This window comes from Chiloscyllium plagiosum, unplaced genomic scaffold (genome assembly GCF_004010195.1).
Source record: "Chiloscyllium plagiosum isolate BGI_BamShark_2017 unplaced genomic scaffold, ASM401019v2 scaf_6083, whole genome shotgun sequence".
Classification (NCBI taxonomy): domain Eukaryota; kingdom Metazoa; phylum Chordata; class Chondrichthyes; order Orectolobiformes; family Hemiscylliidae; genus Chiloscyllium; species Chiloscyllium plagiosum.
This window is the reverse complement of record NW_025205184.1, coordinates 357-5,463: the sequence shown is the minus strand read 5'-3', so window position 1 is coordinate 5,463 and position 5,107 is coordinate 357. Positions and strand designations below refer to the sequence as shown.

At 43.1% G+C, this 5,107-nt stretch overlaps 1 non-coding gene across 1 annotated transcript; it reads right to left on the bottom strand.

Annotated features, from left to right (window-relative positions):
* Nucleotides 1-2,640: 2,640 nt before the first annotated feature.
* On the bottom strand, nt 2,641-2,722 carry trnas-uga. The gene has a single exon. It is a non-coding gene; the product is annotated as a tRNA-Ser (tRNA).
* Between the last annotated feature and the right edge of the window lie 2,385 nt (nt 2,723-5,107).

Here is a 5,107-nt window from a genome sequence, read left to right as displayed (position 1 = left end):
TTCTGCTCGAAGGAGGTTCCAATCAATATTGGGAAAGTTAAAGTCACCCATTACAACTGCTTTTGTCCATCTCCCTGCTGCTACTGGGGGGGGGCTGTAGTAAACCCCTAACGAGGTGACTGATCCCTTACTGTTCCTAATTTCCACCGATACTGACTCGGTCGGCAGATCTTCCTCGACAATGGAAGCTTCTGTAGCTGTGATACCCTCTCTGATTAGTAGTGCTACACACCCTCCCCTTCCCCCTCCCTCCCTATTCTTTTTAAATGCTCTAAACCCTGGAACATTCAGCAACCATTCCTGCACCTGAGAAACCCATGTCTCTGTTATAGCCACAACATCATAGCACCAGGTACTGATCTATGCTCTAAGTGCGTCACTTTTATTCCTGATACTCCTTGCGTTAAAGAAAACACACTTTAACTGATACTTTGGTTCCTTGCCAGGAAAATTCTTCCCACGAGCTGGTCTACCTCTTGCTACTGCCTCATCTGCATCAACTCTCATCTCCGGTATACAGCTCAGGTTCCCACCCCACTGCCATACTAGCTTAATCCCTCTCGAACTACTCGTGCAAAACCTCCACCCAGGACATTGGTCCCCTTCCAGTTCAGATGCAACCCGTCCTTCTTGTACAGGTCCCACCTTCCCCAGAAGGCATCCCAATTATCTACATATTTGGAGCCCTCCCTCGTCCACCAGCTGTGCAGCCACGTGTTAAGCTGCGCCATCTCCATGTTCCTCGCCTCGCTATCTCGTGGCAACTGTCGTAAACTAGAGAACACTACTCTGTTCATCCTGCTTTGCAGCTTCGGTCCTAACTCCCTGAAATCAGTTTTTATATCCTCGATCCTTTTCCTGGCTATTTCATTAGTGCCAATATGTAACACTATTTCTGGCTGTTCGCCCTCCCCTTTTAGAACCTTATACACCCGATCGCAGACGTCCCGGACCCTGGCACCAGGGAGGCAACATACCTTCCGGGAATCCCGATCCTGACCACAAAATCTCCTGTCGATTCCCCTAACTATCGAGTCCTCTACCACGAGTACTTTTCTATTCTGCCCCCTTCCCTTCTTTGCCACAGTGTCAGGCTCAATGCAAGAGAACTGACCGCTATGGCTTTCCTCTGGTAGGTCATCCCCCCGAGCAGTATCCAAAACGGTATACTTATTGCTGAGGGGAATGTCCACAGGGGATCTCTGTACAGTTTTACCTATACCAAACTTCTCAAAAACGTTTAAATTCGCCATCGATGGTAGTGACGTTTGAGTTGGAGCTGTACTTCTACATGAGAATAAACTGCCATGAGAATAAGCATGAGAATGAACTGCCAGTTGGTTACTTTTCAAAGAAAATCAACATCTAGCAGAGGAAATGCTCCACAATCAAAAAAGAACTATTGATTTTTGTACTGGCCTTACAAATTTAATGTATATGCCCGAACAATGGTTCAGAAACGGTTATGTACACTGACCACAATCCGCTAAAACGTTTTATATATAAGAATATGATACTATTTCGTTAGCTTCTTTTGGTAGAGACTTTCAATTTATAACTCGGATGTGTTGCGTGTCTGTAGAATGCATTCACAGACAGGTTAGCGCAGATTCAACTTATGGCGTTTAGATGAGATTTGTCTTTATTTAATGTTTTATGTGTATAGAAAGGAAAAAGTTAAGGCGATATTATATTAAATTTATCGGTATGTCAGGGTAAAGTATTTAAAAATTAAAACGAAAACATTTCTTCATTATGATGGTTCATTTTTCCTGAGGAGGCAAGGTATTTTAAACATATTGGTGCACGGCTACGACTGTTAAAAGCAGCGGAATAACCAGACACTGCAACAAGCATTATCAAGAATACAACAACGTAATACTAGGTCGAACAACTCTATTAGTTTATTGCCGAGAGACATAAACATTTCGAGTTGACCACTCAGTTTAAATGTTATCCAGAATAAAAAATTAATTTCAATGCAAATTTGAATTGTGTCTATTGAAAATCTTAAAAAACAATGACACAATCAGATTCTCTGAGGTATGATACGGGGGACATTGAACAGTTGAGAGGAGGACTGCCAAGTCCTTGCATGTAACAATCTTCTTGAAAAAAGATATTTCTGAAAAATGCGTTTTCGATCAGTGACGTGTGACACAGAATTTCCTAACAAGGAAAAAGAAGACACAAGAAGATCTGAAGAAAAGAACCTGCAGCTGCCTGGCTTTGAGAAAAGAAGAGCTGTTTTCTTAACTTTAATTGGGAGTTTTAGCTGAATAGTTTTATCGAAGGGAACGACACAATGGGTAATAGAAATACATTGTCAATCGTGGTTTGTTAATTAATTGCTCTTTTACTTTAGAAATAAAATTCTTAATTTTTACTTTGTGCCGTTCTTGGCCAATCGAATTTTTGCAGATTACTGTACGCCATAAAGCGTTTCTGTGTTTTATATTAAGCAGGAGGGTTTACGCTGTGTCGTAACGAGTCTAAACAAATTTGGCAATGTAAGTGTACATCTGTGCAGTTCTTTGAGTGCACTGGAAATTTGCACCATTCATGACCTGAATAAAGTGATTCTCTCCGCCATGATCTGAATCCCAAAAAAGAAAGTGCAAAGCAAACTCCGCCCTTTACCGCAGTTGGCAGGATTCGAACCTGCGTGGGAATGCCCCAATGGATTTCACATCCATCGCCTTAACCACTCGGTCACAACTACAGAAGGCTATGTGCTCACTGCTGAATTAGTCATTTCCAGGTCTCTGTCTCTGCGGAACTTAGCAGTTCTGAGTCATTGTTTGGTTTATTTGAATTCAAACACCACACCTTTCAAATCGATGAAATGTCGGGACAAAGTGGGTCTGGGTGTTCCACCCCGATAGGTGGAATCGACATTCAGCTTAAAATAAGGCGGAAATTGCAGGAAAATACTCAGCAGGTCGAGCAGGATCTGGGCTGGGAAAAGGCGATTCAACGTTTCAGAACTTCTTCAGAAGTTATTCGAACTCCGCTTTCTCCCAGTAGTACTGGCAAACCCCAGACTTTCCACAGCATTTTTTACTTTTGTTTCAGATTCTGAAAATCCAAATTTCTTTACATTAGACATTAAAGCAATACAGAAATTCCTTTCTTGTTCCGGATTAGATTCCTGTTTGGGGAACATTTTCCTGACCACATTAAAAACCTGGAGCTGTGCAGGAAAGAAAACCAATGAAGTATGAGCCGTGAGAGATCCGACCTTGGGTGGTCCCAAACCACCAACTGTTGGGTGAATGGATGAACGTGTTGACCATTTACGCAACAAAGACGGGTGAGCTGACTCGTTGCACGATCCATAAAACAGGCTTTTCGCGAATTCAAACTTCAGCCTGGACTTCCCGATGCGATCGCTATCCCCAATCAGTTTTATTTTTCCAAACTAAATCCTGGGACATTCACTGTAATGACATGGCAACAGTCCTGCACCCTCTACAAACACATCCATGTCACAGGATCCAACTTTTCTACAACAGCAGTCTGGCTCGCTTCGAGCGTTTTTCGGAACTTGTGTGTTCCCGAGTTTTCTCGTGATTCTGTAAATGTGGTCTATTAATAATGATGGGGGAGGGCGCATTGCGGATGGGCGGGTTGATGTTCTGGAGAATGACATGCTAAAAACAATGTCTTTTCGTAATGCTCACAAGGGAATGACTGAAATGAAGGAGCCCTGCAAATTAATCGAAAACCAAGATATGTCTCATGCTATTCTTGGGACATAGCTGATGTATTGTTTACAGATCTCTAAACTTTATTGAAAATGGAGTCAGGAAAGGGAGGGTGGACGTTATAAACACCCATGATTAATAGGGGAAAGTGAGTAGTGCAGATGCTGGAGATTAGAGTCAAGAATGTGGTGCTGGAAAAGCACAGCATGTCAGACAGCATCTGAGGAGCAGGAAAACCACGATTCATGCAAAATCCTTTCATCAGGAATTTGGTTGGAAGCCTCGAATGTGGAGAGCTAAATGTGTGATGATGGGGCTGGGCTGAAGGTATCTTAGATAGCAATAGGTGCACGGGGGAGAGTGTAATGTTGATAGTTTGGAGGGGAGCGTGATGTACATGGGTGGTAAGGCAATGGGACAAATGAGACAGCTCATAAGGACGGTGCTGAACTGGAGGTTGTGAAGTTGGGTAAGGTGGGGGAGGCGAAATGTGGAAACTGGTGAAATCCCAATTGATGCCATGGGGTTGGAGGTTCCCGAAGTAGAGATTTGGCTTCAGAACATAGAACAATACAGCGCAGCACAAGCCCTTTGGCTTCGATGTTGCGCCGACCTGTGAACTAATCTCAGCTCATCTCCCATACTATCCCATCATTATCCATGTGCTTATCCAAGAATTTTTTACATCTGTCTAATGTGGCTGAGCTAACGACATCGACAGGCAGGGCATTCCACGCCGTTACTACTCTCTGAGCAAAGAACCTGCCTCTGACATCTGGCTTAAATCTATAAATCATCAATTTGTATTTATGACCACCCAACCAAACTGACATCATCATCCTGAGAAAAAGACTTACACTGTCTACCTATCTAATCCTCTTATCATCTTGTAACTCTGTATCAAATCCGCTCTTAGCCTTCTGCTTTCCAATGAGAACAGACCCAAGTCTCTCAGATTTTCCTCATAAGACTTTCCCTCCAGAACAGGCAATATCCTGTTAAATCTCGTCTGCAACTTTTCCAATGCTTCCACATCCTTCCTGGAATGGGGCGACCAGGCAGTACAAAATATTCCAAGTGGAACCACACAAGTGTTTTGTATAGATGCAGCATGGCATTATGGCTCAGGAACTCAATTCTCTACCAAGGAAACCTAACACAACGTATGCCTTCTGAACACCACTGTCAACCTGGCTGGAAACTTTCAGGAATCTATGCAAATGGACTCCAAGATCCCTCTGCACATCCACATTACCAAGAATCTTTCCATTAACTCAGTATTCTGACTTCCTGCTGATGTTCCCAAAGTGAAGCACCTCATATTTAGCTGCATTGAACTTCATTTGCCACCTCTAAGACCAATTCTGCAGTTTATCCGAGCTCCCCTGCAAACTGCAACA